Below are 18,411 nucleotides of genomic sequence, written 5' to 3'. Positions count from 1 at the left end.
TTATACCATGAATTAGACACAGGAAGGGGAAATAGACCTTTATTGCTTTAATTTTGGACACAAGTGTATATGATGTTTCGCTGATAATCACATTTGTATATCCAAGTATGTTGTACACTTCATGACAATCTGACGCCTTCATAGGATTCCAGTTTTAGCGACCAGCAGTGTATTTCACAGATCCAAACGGTCAACAGCTGGTGAGTGGCTACTGCAAGATGACTTAATTGTGCCGTGTGTATTAACGGAAATACACGCTCCAATCACATTAATATGACCACCGCCTATGTTCGACGCCAACGTGTAATAACCACTCACAGACGGCAAGTGTCACCATTAGCAATGGAGGGTATACGAAGCCTGTCTGAGGGACACGGATATTAGTGCAGTCGTCATCGTAATGCAAAAACCGAGCGACTTATCTGACGTCCAGAAGGCCATTATCATTGGCATTCAAGCCAAGAGTGGAAGCATTTCAAAACGGTTAAGTTAATAAACTCATCGGGTCCTGTCGTGGTTAAAACACACCGCGCATGGCAAAGCGGCGCTATCCAAAACTGGTGCCCAAGCAGCTGTGGTGCACCACGGTCCATAAATGACAGACGTCTGTGGAGATGAGTACGGGTAAACAAATGTGTGTTAGGTGGATTAATGTGAGGCCCAAAACTACTCGTCTTCTTCCAGTGCATCCCAGGTAAGCTAAAACGTTGGGCAACTGTGGTGTAGGCCCTACAGCAGTGTTGTACCCATTACGTAATTACTGTTGTACTGTCAATTATTTCGTTTATTGTTGCGAAGTCAGTAAAGAAGGAAATTCTAGTATATTGCAGGCATTTCCTACAACTGGGAGAACGCATGTTCATCAGAAATGTAAAGACATTTGATATAAGACTCAATTTTTCTGTCATAGATACAGGGTAAAAAGTACGAAACATGTGTGTAGCAGGTGGGCTATTTGAGGAAGCTGCTCACGTATTCGTTTCGCAAGCTGCAACCTCAGCCTAACTGTCTAACGTGTTGATGGTAGTATTTTAAATAAAAATCTAATTCTTGGTAACTTACGTATTCATTATCACAGTCTTAGGAAATAGTGATCTTTTAAAAACAATTTAGTCTTGTGACCGAAACACAGTTGACCACTTTGGTTTTTATCCCTCGGTAAACACAATTTTGAAAGCAATGGTTTCCCCGTTATGGCCACATTTCCTACCTGACCAGCTTAGGTCGTGTGTGCCTATATTTTTTGCAGCAAAAGCTAATCGACTATTTCGAGGATGTTCCTTGTGATGAAAGGATGCTTACGTCTTACGTGTATAATGGTTCACCGGCGTGCTTTCATGTGACTCTTCGGAAATACGTAGCACGAATCTTCGACAGCAAGTACATCGGTCGTGGCTAGCCAATACCATCTCATTCCAGTTCTCCCGACATGAAACCATTGGATTTATTGTGGGGGGACACTTAAAACATTTAGTGTGAAATAAACCCTCCTGACTGTGTTGACGAACTCCGGGACAGCACTGTGAATGGTTGTGAGTGGGCGTACGGGCGCTGACGAGGAGACCTGCTGAGGCCTGCCTTCACATGAGCGTTGGCTATGTGTTACACGTTTTGTAATGTGTTCGTCCTGAAATGCAATCTACAGTTTCGATTCCAGTACGCTCTGTTATAAAGTGTTCAGGTACAGAGTCATAATACGTCTCATCGATACTACTGGTTTCCGGACCTATGTTTACTACGAGGTGCATTCAAGTTCTAAGGCCTCAGATTTTTTTTCTCCGGACTGGAAAGAGATAGAAACATGCGCATTGTTTTAAAATGAGGCTGTGTTCATTGTCAATACGTCCCAGAGATGGCAGCACCGTACGGCAGATGGAATTTTACCGCCAGTGGCGAGAATGAGAACTGTTTTAAATACTTAAAATGGCGACGTTTTCCTTACTTGAACAACGTGCAATCATTCGTTTTCTGAATTTGCGTGGTGTGAAACCAATTGAAATTCGACAGTTGAAGGAGACATGTGGTGATGGAGTTATCAATGTGTCGAAAGTGCGTTCGTGTGACAACAAACCGAAACAACCTCGGGCTCGCACAAGCCGGTCTGACGACATGATCGAGAAAGTAGAGAGAATTGTTTTGGGGGATCGCCGAATGACTGTTGAACAGATCGCTTCCAGAGTTGGCATTTCTGTGGGTTCTGTGCACACAATCCTGCACGACGACCTGAAAATGCGATTAGTGTCATCCAGGTGGGTGCCACGAATGCTGACGGACGACCACATGGCTGCCCGTGTGGCATGTTGCCAAGCAATGTTGACGCGCAACGACAGCATGAATGGGACTTTCTTTTCGTCGGTTGTGACAATGGATGAGACGTGGATGCCATTTTTCAATCCAGAAACAAAGCGCCAGTCACCTCAATGGAAGCACACAGATTCACCACCACCAAAAAAATTTCGGGTAACCGCCAGTGCTGAAAAAATGATGGTGTCCATGTTCTGGGACAGCGAGGGCGTAATCCTTACCCATTGCGTTCCAAAGGGAACTACAATAACAGGTGCATCCTACGAAAATGTTTTGAAGAACAGTTTACTTCCTGCACTGCAACAAAAACGTCCGGGAAGGGCTGCGCGTGTGCTGTTTCACCAAGCTAACGCACCCGCTCATCGAGCTAACGTTACGCAACGGTTTCTTCGTGATAACAACTTTGAAGTGATTCCTCATGCTCCCTACTCACCTGACCTGGCTGCTAGTGACTTTTGGCTTTTTCCAACAATGAAAGACACTCTCCGTGGCCGCACATTCACCAGCCGTGCTGCTATTGCCTCAGCGATTTTCCAGTGGTCAAAACAGACTCCTAAAGAAGCCTTCGCCGCTGCCATGGAATCATGGCGTCAGCGTTGTGAAAAATGTGTACGTCTGCAGGGCGATTACGTCGAGAAGTAACGCAAGTTTCATCGATTTCGGGTGAGTAGTTAATTAGAAAAAAAATCGGAGGCCTTAGAACTTGAATGCACCTCGTAGGACTGTTTACTTGTTTCAGTGTCCTCTATTCGCTCGTTTCGTTTCTACCTATAATCGTCAAATACGCTGTGTACTTCACTTACAGCGTCACGTGCCGTGGTCATTGTGTTTTGGCTTATCAGTATGTTTTTACATCCTGTCGTTAATGTGACGAGAAAAGAAACTGGTCAGAAACAATACTACATCATCTTACATGACCAAACGGCATTCATTTAGGGTGGCTACGATGGGTGAAAATTGAACTTGGCATATGATGAGTCCTACGATTATCAAACTTACATTTATTTTATTTTATTTTATTTTGACGAAGACAAATCAACGCTGAACTGAAATCAAACATGTTCTACAAACACGATCTTCATCTGAATAAGACAAGTGTCTAGCAGCACTCATTAGCATTCACCAACTTGCCGAGCCTCAAACTATGTATGTTACGGCCGGCCGCTGTGACCGAGTAGTTCTAGGTGCATCAGTCGGGAACCGCTGCTACGGTCGCAGGTTCGAATCCTGCCTCGGGCATGAATGTGTGTAATGCCCTTAGGTTAGTTAGGTTTAAGTAGTTCGAAGTCTAGGGGACTGATGACCTCAGATATTAAGTCCCATAGTGCTTTGAGCCATTTGAACCATTTAATATACGTTACTTTTTGAAAAGATGCAGCCAGAATTTTATTTTTGGCTGTGACTCAAAAATTTACATTTGAATTTCTTCGCTCTATAATCTATGGTCGATAATCTCACGAACACGTGTAACATACCGAGCCGTACATTCAACATGCCAGTAGCAACTCTTTAGTTCTTCTTAATATTTTTTTCTCTTCCTTTATCGTTTTCAGATTTTAATATTCACTATCAGTACGGAGGTCCTTTGAAGAAACTACGATGCCGTGCTGAGAACAAATGCCTCAGAATTTTTTTATGTGAAAACTCTTATAGTTTCTTAAATAAAACAAAGTTTATTAACATTCTACTTCTTTATTCTTCATGTCTTCATATTTATTTCTCAAGGTAGTCACCCTGCTGATGAACTCATTTTTCTGTTGATACCTTTGCTGTGGAATGTTTTTGACTTCGTTGACGGAGGCACAACCTCACCTCTGCGTGCACAGCTTCAGCACTATCAAAGTGATGTCCTCGAAGGCGTTCTTTAAGCTTTGGGAACAGATGAAAATCGGATGGGGCGAAGTCGGGGCTGTATGGAGGATATCGATGATAGTGAACCCAAGGCGTCGGATTGTTACAGATGTCGCAGCGATCGTGTGTGGTTTGGCATTGTCGTGCTGAAGAGAGGGTGCTCCATGTGTCGATGAACACTTCAAATTCGAAATTCCATTACAGCACGCTGTTTCTCACGCACCGGCATAGTTATGTTGTACACTGCCATGTTACACACTACAATTTGGAGCCCCTATAGCGGCAGAACATTGAAAATATGTGCACATTAAGAATAAATATGTAGAATGTTAAGAACGTTTGTTTTACTTACGAAGCTTGAAAAGTTTTCACATAAAATATTCGGAGGCATTACTTTCCCGCACACTCTCGTACGACAGCATCGAAACTGATTTTGGATGCTGTGTAATTTGCTTGTAAGTGCTGAACTTGTGTTTCTATATAATAATAAAAGCCAACATTCCCGAGTCTCTCCCATTTTCTAATAGATTTTCGTAAGTATTTCTTTACGAGTGATAAGGTTTTTCGACGAATGTAGCAGTAATTTCATTAGAGTTACGTAGCTGTTTACACAAGCGAGCACTAAAATTAGCGACTATGATAACGAAGAGAGTGTCTTTCAACGGTCAGTGGCTCTGCGTAACACCAGATAAACACCGACCTCATTGGTTTATTTTCAGAGCTGAAAATTTCTCGCGAGTACATCACTCTGAATTCGAACGATCGGGAATACCCTACATTCGGCGACCGAAAAATGTTGCAACTGAACAGTGGCGCGGCAGGGAAAATATTTCTGATAACCCGCAACACCCTCTTTGTGTGCGATTGCGAAATTTGTGTATAAATAAGTGCAAGCGACCATTGTCTGCGTAATGAAATGGGGGAATCCCACTGTTTCCGGGGCAGAGAAGTATTCATTTCGTAAGTAACAAAACCGGGGAGTCCCGGTGTTCCAGGGACAGAATAGTGCTGAAGTAGCAATGTAAGTGATGAATGACATGACCTTTACGTCTTTTCCTACTGTTGCCTTAAACTTGTACTGCTCGGCATATCTCATGCGCTTGATAAAGAATAACCTTACACAGATCGTACAACATTCTCTGAATTACGCACTGCGCAGCACTTACACATGAGAGGACGATAGTTCGGAATCCGCAATTAAAATTCCCATCTTGTTCCACCCTAGATGAAAATCAGTGTAGCTATTGATTTAGTTTACAGAGAAGAGTATTAATGTTGGTTATAGATAAGAGAATTCAGTCCTACGTAAGTATGGATGTGTGTTCTTAGATGCCATTGCAAGTCTTACAAACATTTAGCGATGTGTAGATTCCATATCTATTTCTGGCATGACCGCAAAATAACAATCTGCAACTGATACAAAATCTTCATTGGACTCAAAATGTTTGCCGTTACAAACGTTTTTAGATGTGCATATTGTGGATATTGTGGCAGTCAGTCACAGAGCGAACAAGATGGATCCTAGTGTGATCGCTAAGTACAAAATGGCTCACGTGTGTGATTGGCTCGAAGTATTCTTAGTGGAAAAAAAAACACCGAGTGTGCTCATTAGAAAAACAGTCGACGTTAGGAGTTCCTCACGATAGCTTAACAGTAACCTAATTGCTATTAGTTTGTACAGGGTGCCCAAGAAATGTTGCAACAAACTTCGAGAGGTTATAGGTGTCTTGAGGAACAAATCGAGGATAGAAAACCGTACCCGGAAACGCCATCCAACGGCGCTAGGGAGCGTCAAAGTTATAGGCGCCAGCTCCTGCTACTAGGCCATCCTTTCGGCAGCAAACGTGAGATTGTACGATGAAGGACTGTAGGCGGAACGTCTCGGAATCTTGCTTGATATTTAGTGATCGCGACTGATTGTCACGATAGCCAGGGGAGGAGATGGAGTTAGCAGCTGTGTAGAAAGGCCTTCTCTCCTGTGAAAGCGATGTTCTGTTGCCTGGGTGGATGACTGTTTCGACACGGATTTCCATCCGCAGTTTAATTTTTCTCCTGGAACCCTAAAAAATCTCCATTGTTTTTCGGTACTCAAGAGAAAAACAAACTGCAGATGGAAACCCGTGTCCGAAACTGTCATTCACCGATGCAACAGAGTATCACATTCATAGGAGACACGGCCTGTTCTACACAGCAGCTAACTCCATCTTTTCCACTGGCGATTTTGGCCATCAATCGCGATCACTGAATAACAAACGAAATTGCGAGACTTTACGCCTACGGTCCGTCAGCGTACAAAGTCACGTTTGCTGCCGAAGGGGTTGCCTAGCGGCAGGCGCCGTCACCTTAACTTCGACGTTCTGTAGTGTAGTTGCATGACGTTTCCGGGCACAGTTTGCTATCCTCGATTTGTTCCTCAAGACACCTTCTATAACTCCTCGAAGTTTGTCGCAACATTTCTGAGAGATCCTGTATCAATGGAGAAGAAAAATATGCCATTAAAGCAATATTTCCAAAGAACGACTCAACAAAACAAGTTAATAACAAAAATAATTCTCTAGAAATAGAAAAATCAGCATTTCAGGGCAGCAATCGTCCAGAAATGCTAGTTTAGAATAGACAAAAGGAAATCAAACAATGAAAATAGAAAGAATGATTGTAGGGAGGATGTTAGTCAACATAAAATAGCAGAAATACGTAGTTCAGTTAAGAAGTAAAACAGAAGAACACAAACAAAAAAAGAAAAGCACAGATGAAATTACGAGAAACTGTTTATGGTTTGCATGCAAATTTAAGAAATGAATTCTAACACGCTAAACTGTACTATAAAAGTTAGAATGAAGATTTAACAGTCTTAGGTAAAAACGGAAACATCTTTGATTTCCACAAATAAGCAGGAATCAAAGATTGGACAAACTATGGAGACGAAGTTAAGAAGTGGGCACGTTTCCTAGCAGACAACTAGAAGAACACAAGAAAAGAAATGGGCTGAAGAAGCAATAAAGAAAAAAAGTGAAAAAATGAAAGTATAATGGAGAAATGGTAAGTTAGCGCAGCTGCGTGAACGTGACTCTTAATTGTCCTTTCCTAGAAGAGAAAAGTTGTTTTAACAGGTGAAGTGAAATGCAATCTCAAACTATTCATTTGCCATGTAATAACTGCGTGCAAGCAAGTATAACTGTCAAATAACTGCAAGTAAACCCAGAACTGCATGATATCGTTTCAGCTATATGTGCATCACGACTCGCCGTAAATACGCTCAGATGGTAGATAATACTCTTCCACTGGACCAAAACCACCTATAGCACCAGACTTCACTGATAAACCTCTGGCATATATCGCACCGATTAAATATCTAGGGTTTGAAGAGGAAGGAGCGAATACAATAGGTCCAAATGTAGAGTGGGCAAAAAGAAGATAAGGAGTTGTTCGGAGAATTCTGCGAACATCCAATTAGTCCTCAAAGAAAGCTGCAAACAAGACTCTCAAGCGATTCTTTGTTAGTTCAAATGTTCGAATGTGTGTGAAATCTTACGCTTCACTGCTAAGGTCATCAGTCCCTATGCTTACACACTAGTTAACCTAAATTATCCTAAGGACAAACACACACACCCATGTCCGAAGGAGGACTCGAACCTCCGACGGGATCAGCCGCACAGTCCATGACTGCAGCGCCCTAGACCGCTTGGCTAATTCTTTGTTAGTGGAAGGGGGTAACATTTCAGTATTTAGGATCGACATCGAGTCAAGTGACATAGCAGTTAAGACAGTGGACTCTTATTTTAGGGAAGTGGGGATTCAAATCTCTGTTCGGCTATCCTGATGCAGGTGAATTCCCGGGAGGTACATTAAACAAGGTCATCCTCGAATTTTTTCTCCATTCCCATTTCGAACTTGTTTTCTGTCAATAATGACTTGGGAGTCGACGGTATGCTAAACTCTAACGTCCCTTCCTTTAGCTGGCCTGAAAGATGAAGTCGGAGAGCTTCAGACTCGTGTTGTTACAGTCACTAGTATTGTCGGGAATAATTGGCGGCTACGCGGACGTTCTTACCACAGATTATATGGGTGTGGGAGACGTATGGGTGTATTTATAGAATCAATGTTGTAGATAGACGGCAAAACAATTTTCCTGCTACAATCCTATACATGACTTAATATGCGCAGGGGTTTAATAAGAGAGATCGGAGCGCATACGGTGTAATGGGCACTACAAGCGTGGAAAAAGCACCATGCACTGTACAAAAACCAGCAGACTAGGATTCAGATATAAAGGAAAAGATCATCTATGTCATTAATAGCCAAGTAATAATAACATCGCGGATGAGTGTCTGTTATTCGAATGTGGCGACTACAGAGAAGCAGATACTCACATCTAAGTCAATCAGAAAGATTTTTCATCCACTTTTTCCAAGTTCATTTCGGTGAACACTGCACCTTTCAACCACTTCACTCTGGTGCTTTTACCGACCCCTTCGACTCGCCTGCTCACGACTTAGATGATGTTGTTGTTGTGGTCTCCAGGCCTTAAAGTGATTCGATGCAGCTCTCCACGCTACTCTATCCTGTGCAAGCCCCTTCATCTCCGAATAACTACTGCAACCTACACCCATTTGAACTTACTTACTGTATTCGTCAGTTGGTCTCCATCTACGATTTTTACCCACCACACTTCCTTGCAGTATTAAACTGATGATTCTTTGATGTCTCATAGGATATCCTATCAACCTATCCCTTCTTCTAGTCAAATAATAGCACAAATTTCTTTTCTCCCTAGTTCTATTCAGTACTTCCTCATTAGTTACAGGATCTAGCCATCTAATCTTCAGTACTCTTCTGTAGCACCACATTTCAAAAGCTTCTATTCTCTTCTTGTCTGAACTGCTCATCGCCCACATTTTAGTTCCATACAACGCTAACCTTCAGACAAATACCTTTAGAAAAGATTTCCCATAACTTAAATCTGTTGGATGTTAACAAATTTATCATATTCTGTAATTTTTTTCGTGTTATAGCCAGTCTGCATTTTATCTTCTCTCCTTTTCGGTCATCACCAGTTATTTTGCTGTCCAAATAGCAAGACTCATCTACTACTTTTAGTGTCTCACTTCCCAATCTAGTGCCATCAGCTTCGCCTGATTTAATTCGACTCCGATCCATTACCTTTGTTTTGTTCTTGTTGACGTTCATCTTATGTCCTCCTTTCAAAACACTGTTCATTCCGTACACCTGCTCATCCACATCCTTTGCTGCCTCTGACAGAATTGCAATGTCATGGGCAACAAGTTTTTATTTCTTCTCCCTGTACTTTAATTCCTTCTGGGAATTTTCCTTTGGTTTCCTTCCCCTCTTACTCAGTGCGCAGATTGGGTAACATCGGGGATAGGCTACAGACCTGTCTCACACCCACCTCAAACACTGCTTCCGTTCCATGCCCTTTGACACCTGTAACTGACATCTGGTTTCTGTATAGGTTGTATACAACGTTTCGCTCCCTTTATTTTACAACAACTACCTTCAGAATGTCAAGAAGTGTATCCCAGCCAACATTGTCAAAAGCTTAGTAAGGCTTGTTGGACTGTCACAAGTCGTAACCAATATGTTTTTATTGACCTGTTTCGCTCATTTTAACAAGAGCATCGTCAGAAAGTGTGGAATGTACAGTTCAAAGTAGTTCGATGATTACATCATTTCTTGAACTGGAAATTCCACAGTTTCTGAAAATGCTGATGTTAAAATGACAGAAACAGGTCAATAAAACGTATTGACTGCGACTTGTGGCTGTCCTGCAAACTTAATTTCAACGCTTGCTGTTTTCCCTGCAGTGCCTGCTCTCGCTAAATTTGTCAAAAGATTTCACTAAGTCTACAAATGCTCCGTAGGTTCGTCTTTCTTTCACCTATTTTCTAAGATAAGTCGTAAGATCAGTACTATCTCATATGTTCCTACATTTCTCCAGAACCCAAATTGATTTTCCTCGAGGTCGGCTTCTACCAGCTTTACCATTCTTCTGTAAATCATACGTGTAGTATTTTGCAACCATGACTTATTGAACTGATAACAATTATGAAAAGGGTAGACTGACAGTCACCATAAAGATGCCACGTTGAGTTGCAGACAGGTACAACGAAATGACTGTTACGCACTACGCTTTCGGCAAAAGCTTTCTTCCGAGAAGAAAGGAAAATACCCTCACATCCGCACAAGCAGGCACACCTTATGCACGCATGACCGCAATCTCCGGCCTATCTTGCTGGATTCCAACTGTGATTCATTGATACTATAGTCATAGCATACTTTGTTTTTTCGTTTTATGAAGTACACAGTATTACATTTCTGAACATTTTAAGCAAGTTGCCAGTCTTTGCACCAGTTTGAAATCTTATCAAGATCTGACTGAATATTTACACAGCTTATTTCAGAAAGTACTTCGTTATAGATAACTGCTTTATTTAGGAAAAGTCTGAGGTAACTATTAACATTGTCTGCAGTGTCATTAATATACAACATTATAACCCAGGTTCCCAGCACACTTCCCTGGGGCACACCTGAAGCTTTTACTGTATGATGACTCCCATCCAAGATAATTTGCTGCGTCTTCTCTACCCATAGATCCTCAGTCCAATCGCAAATTTCGCTTGACACACCATACAATCATACTTTTGGTAATAAGTGCAGATGTGGTACTGAGTCAAATGCTTTTTGAAAAAAGAGAAATATTGAATCTACCTGACTGTGTTGATCCAAAGCTTTCAGTATGTCAAGTGAGAAAAGTGCGAGCTGGAGTTCACGTGATCTATGTTTTCGGAATCCACGTTGCTTGGCATGGCGGAGGTCATTTTGTTAGAGATACCTCACTGTGTTTGAGTTCAGAATGTGTGCTAAGATGCTACAGCAAATCGATGTCAAGGGTGCTGGACAGTAGTCTTGTGGATTACTTTTACTGACCTTCTTGTGGACGGGTGTGACCCGTTCTTTCTTCCAATTACTGGGCAGTGTGCATAGTTTTTGTTCAAGGTATCTACGATACATGACAGTTAAAAGAGCGGCTAACTTAGCCGTGAGTTCAATATAGATCGCCCTGAAGAACAACTCAGTTTTAACGATTTCAGCTGTTTCTCAACACCACTCACGCTAATATTCTAGCAGCGCGGGGTAGCCGCACGGTCTAGGCGTCTTGCCACGGTACGCGCGGCTCCCCCTCTCGGAGGTTCGAGTCCACCCTCGGGCAAGGGTGAGTGTGTTGTCCTTAGCGTAAGTTAGTTTAAGTTAGATTAAGTAGTGTGTAAGCCGAGGGACCGATGACCTCAGCAGTTTGGTCCCATAGGAACTTACCACAAATTTCCAAAATTTACTAACATTTTATTTCACTCATATTTTCAGTGGTACGAGAACGAAACTGCAGCAATACTCAGGTTCAAATGGCTCTGAGCACTATGGGACTTAACATCTTAGGTCATCAGTCCCCTAGAACTTAGAACTACTTAAACGTAACTAACCTAAGAACATCACACACATCCATGCCCGAGGCAGGATTCGAACCTGCGACCGTAGCGGTCGCGCGGTTCCAGACTGAAGCGCCTAGAGCCGCTCGGCCACACCCCCCCCCGCTCACACTGTACATTCCATGTCTCTTCCGCCACTGATGGTCTGCATTCTTTTCCTCTTTATGGCACTGGTTATTGTTATCACATTCTAAAGTTCATTTGAAACATAACAATTAGCATAGGTAGAGTGGTTTACTACAGCCCTCTTAGCCAGCAGACGGACGACAGCGGAACTCATTATTTTGCATGTTTAGCCCTTCAAATGGTGCATTTGTAGACGTGCGTTCCCGTTCAAAATGTAACGTAATCTATTTCCGCCGCGCAGGATTAGCCGAGCGGTCTACTGCGCTGCAGTCATGGACTGTGCGGCTGGTCCCGGCGGAGGTTCGAGTCCTCCCTCGGGCATGGGTGTGTGTGTTTGTCCTTAGGATAATTGGTTAAGTAATGTGTAAACTTATGGACTTGTGACCTTAGCAGTTAAGTCCCATAAGATTTCACACACATTTTTGAATCGATCTCCACTATATTTTATTAAAGACCCTAACGGTAATTTGCCTTAGTTATCCGACTGTATCGTGAGCATACTTAAGACTGTAAAGTGGAGTGTTGAATGCTTATGTCGTAGAATCCTCTGGAATTTAACGTAAGATATTGTCAAACACCTGTTTTCCCCATGTCGGCTACATTCTGGTAGTTGAAATCCCTTCTGCCAACAGGAATCAAATAAGATACAGCCGCCTCCGACGCCAGTGCGTTAACGCGATTTGCGAGATCAGCAGCAAAGGCTGCTGGTCCTTGATTTACTCACATTTACGGAAAAGCCGAACAGACAGTGGTTGTAGGGATTACGTCTGAATTTACGTATCGTTAAAGCGTCTTCAACATTTACGTAATAAACGATTATTAGTTTAGGTACTGTTGACTGGAATACACTCACTGCAATTCTGAGCCGTTGGACATCAAAGGGACGACAATTCCAAGAGTCGATGGACATGGAAGGAAAGCAGTTACTGAGAATGGAGGAAAACAGCTTTACAATGTATCATCGGTGTTATTCGATCTGTATTTGATCAACAGCAAAGGAAACCAAGCAGAACTTTTTTGTTGACGACTGCGATTCTGTCAGAGAGAGAAAGCACATGGGAAGTTAGTTGAACGAATGACTAGCATCTTGAGAAGAAATTTTAAGATGAATATCAATAAAAGCAACAAAAATGTAATGGAATGTAGTCGAGTTAAGTATGCCGAGACTGAAAGAATTAAAATAGGAAACGAGGTGCTGAAAGTAATGTATGATTTTTGCTTTGTGGGACAGCTAACGACGACAGAAGGAAAGAGTACCAGTATATAAAATGCAGAATGGTAATAGCAAAAACTGCTTCCCCCCACCCCCCCCACCCCTCCCCCCCACCCAAAAATAGTGCCAAATCAAAATTTAAGTGTTTAAAAGTCTTTTGCGAAAGTAATCTTTTTTAGTATATCCAGCCATTGAAAAGAAATGTTGACGATAAGCGTTACAGGCACGAAGAGAAAGAAGTGTTGAGACGTGGAGCAACAAAAGAATGCTCAAAATTAGATTGATAGATAACGTAATGTATGCAGAAGTATTGGAGTGAACTGGAGAGAACAGAGCTTTATGGAACGGTTTGACTAAAAGAAGGGACAAGTTGACAGGATACACAATCTGAGGCATCAAGAAATAGTTAATTTAGTCATGGAGAGAAGTGTCGGGGAGCAGGTTCAATTGGGTGTAGATTGCACTAGTTACCGGGGATATGATAAAAGTTGCACACGATAGACTGACATGGGGAACGGCACCAAACCAGTTTTCACATGTTTATAACAACAAAGAAGCCATATTTGCCTAGAAGGTAGAGAACTGTCAAAAATCGACGCTAGAATCAAATCGCAACCAGCGCCGGAAGATGGACCTGTGGGTTTCTGTATGCATTGTTCAGAAACAAAAACATATTGGAAGTGAAGACTGCATTTATTTAACAATGCGATGTTTGATGCTGTCACATCTGAGCATTGGGGGGTAAAGTGAGGCATGTCTCCTTGAAGTTGTCAATTCTGTCTCAAACATGAGAGGCCGATAACAGCTTCGTGCATGGGCGTATATTGGACGACGGAAACTGATGTTATTGTACGGGGTGGCGCACACGGAAAACCGGCCCCGAGTACTGGACTACTCATTGTCGCTCGCCGATTGTCATTTATTGATTCGAAATTGTTGCGGTTACGTTTTCTATTGTCACTACGAAATCCGTTGCGGCCTGGTTAAGACGTGTGAACTAAATATATCAGTGAGATGTATCTTCTGCAAGAAGGAATCGCAATACTGGGGCCGTACGTGTCTACTGCTTCATTTAAGTTAACTAGGGACATTTTTACAAAGAAATTTCCTGGCTCTTTTATACCAACTGAGACCAGAGTACAGGATTTGGTGACAAAGTGGCGTCCTACAGGATCAGTTGTAAACGCAAAAAATAATCGAGCCCCGTCCATTCGTACACCTGCTGTAGTCGCGGATATTCTAGCACGAATGACCCAGAGTCCAAAGAAGTCGACTGATAAATCATTGCAACAAGTGGATTTCGTGTGGGTCTTGTCAACGTGTTTTACCCAATATAGAATGGAGCCCTATAAAATGACATATTTCCCAGAACTGAAGGAAGAAGATAAGGCAAAACGCGTGAATTACAGTACATGGTTATGTCAAACAGCTGAGAGTGGAATGTTGGATCCGCTACTGTTATTGTATGTGATGAAGCCTGGTTCCATTTGACAGGACATGTGAACTTCCAGAACACCAGATACTGGTAAACAGACAATCCCTATAGGATTACTGAGGAACCTCTTCACGGCAGAGAAACCAGTGTGTAATGTGCCGTGTCGGCAAGTCGTATTGTGGGTCCCATAAGATGAGCTAGCCGATGTGGCCGAGCGGTTCTAGGTGCTTCAGTCTGCAACCGCGCGACCGCTACGGTCGCAGGTTCGAATCCTGCCTCGGGCCTGGATGTCAGCAAAGCACCGTGGCCGCCCCGTTCGCCGGACCTAACCACTTGTGATTGTTACCTGTGGGGCAGACTAAAGGGAAAGGTGTACGCAAATATCCGTATAACGTTAGAAGACTGGAAGGAAATTTCTCGAAATGAAAGTTTGAAAATTGAGGCGGCAGAGTTGCGCAAAGTGTATGTTAACATACTAGGACGCGTGCTAAACTGCATTGAAGCGCAAGCAGGTCATTTTCAGTATCTAATGTAATGTAATAGATGAGATTATTTCAGTAAATATACTCCTTTGCATTAGCTTAAATGGTATTTCTATAGTATCTAATTATTACATGTTTATCTCTTTGTTGTTGTATCTGCTTGAGGTGGGCAACAATTCGTGGGTAACTGGCGAGAAGTCTGCACTCGGGGCCGGTTTTTAGGGACGCATTCTTGCAGGATAAAAAAAAATCCTTGGTATGCAACTAGGCGGTGTCCGTAGAGTTCGCTGAGCGCACGTGGAGCTTCGGAAAATTTGCGCGATTGTAAGCAGAAGACGCGAAGGGCGCCACTAACCTGCGTGTAGTCCGGCACCAGAAGGATGAGCAGCGGTCGTCAGACGCGCCGCCGGCAGAAGACTGGTGCAGCAGAAGCAGGGACCCGGAGCAGCAGCCCGCGCAGCGGCGAGAAGGGGTGGGGTGGGGGAGCAGCCACGGCTGCCAACTTGAGTGGCCGCCCGCCGACTTCCCGTCTCCTTATCCCAGGCGACCTCTCGCCATGACGCCTGCAGCCCGCTCCCACAACTGGGTCTCCATGCGCAGCCATCACTGGCTTCAATTGGGTGCCTCCAGACTGCGTACACCTGTAAACACCGTCAGGAGTTGATGTGACAGGGGAAACAATTCAAATACACTACTGGCCATTAAAATTACTACACCACGAAGATGACGTGCTACAGACGAGAAATTTAACCGACAGGAAGAAGATGCTGTGATATGCACATCATTATCTATTCAGAGCATTCACACAAGGTTGGCGCCGGTGGCGACACCTACAACGTGCTAACATGAGGAAAGTTTCCACCCGATTTCTCATACACAAACAGCAGTTGACCGGCGTTGCCTGGTGAAACGTTGTTGTGATGCCTCGTGTAAGGAGGAGAAATGCGTACCATCAGGTTTCCGACTTTGATAAAGGTCGGATTGTAGCCTATCGCGATCGCTGTTTATGGTATCGCGACATTGCTACTCTCGTTGGTCGAGATCCAATGACTGTTAGCAGAATATGGAATCGGTAGGTTTAGGAGGGCAATACGGAACGCCGTGCTGGATCCCAACGGACTCGTATCACTAGCAGTCGACATGACAGGCATCTTATCCGCATGGTTGTAACGGATCGTGCAGCCACGTCTCGATCCCTGAGTCAACAGGTGGAGACGTTTGCAAGACAACAACCATCTGCACGAACAGTTCGAAGACGTTTGCAGTAGCATGGACTATCAGCTCGGAGTTCATGGCTGTGGTTACACTTGACGCTGCATCACAGACAGGAGCGCCTGCGATGTTGCACTCAACGACAAACCTGGGTGCACAAATGGCAAAACGTCATTTTTTCGGATGAATCCAGGTTCTGTTTACAGCATCATGATGGTCGCATCCGTGTTTGGCGACATCGCGATGAACGCACATTGCAAGCGTGTATTCGTCATCGCCATACTGGCGTATCACCCGGCGTGATGGTGTGGGGTGCCAATGTTTACACGTCTCGGTCACCTCTTGTTCGCATTGACGGCACTTTGAACAATGGACATTACATTTCAGATGTGTTACGACCCTTGGCTCTACCCTTCATTCGATCCCTGCGAAACCCTACTTTTCAGCAGGATAATGCACGACGGCATGTTGCATGTTTTCTGGATACAGAAAATGTTCGACTGCTGCCCTGGCCAGCACATTCTCCAGATCTCTCACCAATTGAAAACGTCTGGTAAATGGTGGCCGAGCAACTGGCTCGTCACAATACGCCAGTCACTACTCTTGATGAACTGTGGTATCGTGTTGAAGCTGCACAGGCAGCGGTAGCTGTACACGCCATCCAAGCTCTGTTTGACTCAATGCCCAGGCGTATCAAGGCCGTTATTACGGGTACTGATTTCTCAGGATCTATGCACCCAAATTGCTTGAAAATGTAATCACATGTCAGTTCCAGTATAATATATTTGTCCAATTAATACCTGTTTATCATCTGCGTTTCTTCTTGGTGTAGCAATTTCAATGGCCAGTAGTGTATGTACCACATAACTAGAATAGCAACGAATCACTTTATTTTTTATTCATCCGTCCTCTGACAAGTTGAAAACATTACAAAAGACACTCTAAAATAAAAAAGACACACCACGAAGAAATTTTCTGAATGGTATGGTAATCAGTATATGTGATGTGCATGTACAGACAAACAAATGATCACACTTTCAGAAAAATTGGATGATTTACTCAAGAGAAAGAACTTCACAAACTGAGGAAGTCAATAATGCGTTGGCCAGCTTCTGGCTCTTATGCAAGCAGTTATTCGGCTTGGCATTGCGTGACAGAGTTGTTGGATGTCCTTCTGAGGGATAATGTGCCAAATTCTAACTGCCGTGTTAGATCGCCAAGATCCGTAGTTGGTTGGAGGGCCTTATGCATAATGCTCCAAGCATTCTCAGTTGGTGTGAGATCCGGAGACATTGCTGGCAGAGGTAGGGTCTGGCAAGCACGATGATAAGCAATAGAAACTCTCGCCGTGTGTGGGTGGGCATTATCTTGCTGAAATGTAAGTCCAGGATGGCTTGCCATGAAGGGCAACAAAACACGGCGCAGAATATGATTGAAGCATCGCTGTGCTGTAAGGGTGCTGCGAATAACAGCCAAAGGGATTCTGCTATGAAAAGAAATGGCACCCCACGCCGTCACTCTTGGTACTTGAATAATGAAAATTGGAACCAACACCTGTATTGTATTTCAAAAGTCGTTTATTCAACACATGCTACCAGTTTCGACCCGAAAAAGCTCCATCTTCAGGCTCCAAGCGTAACCTGCCACCACCGTATCAAATCACAATAACGAAGACCAACTGAATCTTCAAATGGGAACAGTACAACTTGTTAAGCGTATTACACCACCATGTTCAGTCAACAAAGTCGAATGCAGCGGGGCCGAAAATAAATGGATTCCGTAATTTCCAGTAACAAGGCCACCAACGTTTGTCTGACCACCGGTGACCTTGTCAGTGGAAGTTACGGAATACAGTTAGGCTCCATTGTTCTTCATCATTGTGTTTCTTACATTGATGCTGATTATGCTTGGGACCTGAAGATGGTTTTTCGCGTCGAATCTGATAGCATGTTTATAAACGGCATCTGAATTACAATACAGCTGTTGGTTTCGATTTCATGTCTGGATGCTGTACCACTGTACTCGATGGATTACTAGAGACATCGCTCCTAGTTACTGGGCCGTATGGCGAGAGACAGTCAGGTTGGTATCCCACGACCCTCCAGGGCGTCTCCATACACGTCTTCGGCCTGAAATCTCAAGACTGAAGTAGAATTGTCTTCAGTCATGAGACACGATTTCAATTGAGCCCCAATAACCATCGAAGACGTGTCTCGAGACCCTACAGACAGTGATAGACCAACCTGACTATCGCCCACCATACGGCCTGACAACTGGGAGTGATGG

The 18,411-nt window shown here is 43.5% G+C and overlaps 1 protein-coding gene across 2 annotated transcripts in view; it reads right to left on the bottom strand.

Annotated features, from left to right (window-relative positions):
• LOC126092570 (nidogen) overlaps positions 1-15,388 on the bottom strand; it is a 308,151-nt gene extending 292,763 nt beyond the window's left edge. For both annotated transcript variants that reach the window (XM_049908247.1, XM_049908248.1), the window contains exon 1: positions 15,269-15,388. The gene's annotated coding sequence lies outside the window, so the exon portion shown is untranslated. The remainder of the gene's footprint in view (positions 1-15,268) is intronic.
• Between the last annotated feature and the right edge of the window lie 3,023 nt (positions 15,389-18,411).

The sequence above is a fragment of the Schistocerca cancellata genome, chromosome 7 (assembly GCF_023864275.1).
Source record: "Schistocerca cancellata isolate TAMUIC-IGC-003103 chromosome 7, iqSchCanc2.1, whole genome shotgun sequence".
Classification (NCBI taxonomy): Eukaryota; Metazoa; Arthropoda; class Insecta; order Orthoptera; family Acrididae; genus Schistocerca; species Schistocerca cancellata.
Note: the sequence above shows the minus strand (reverse complement) of the source record. Positions and strands in the feature narration are given on the sequence as shown.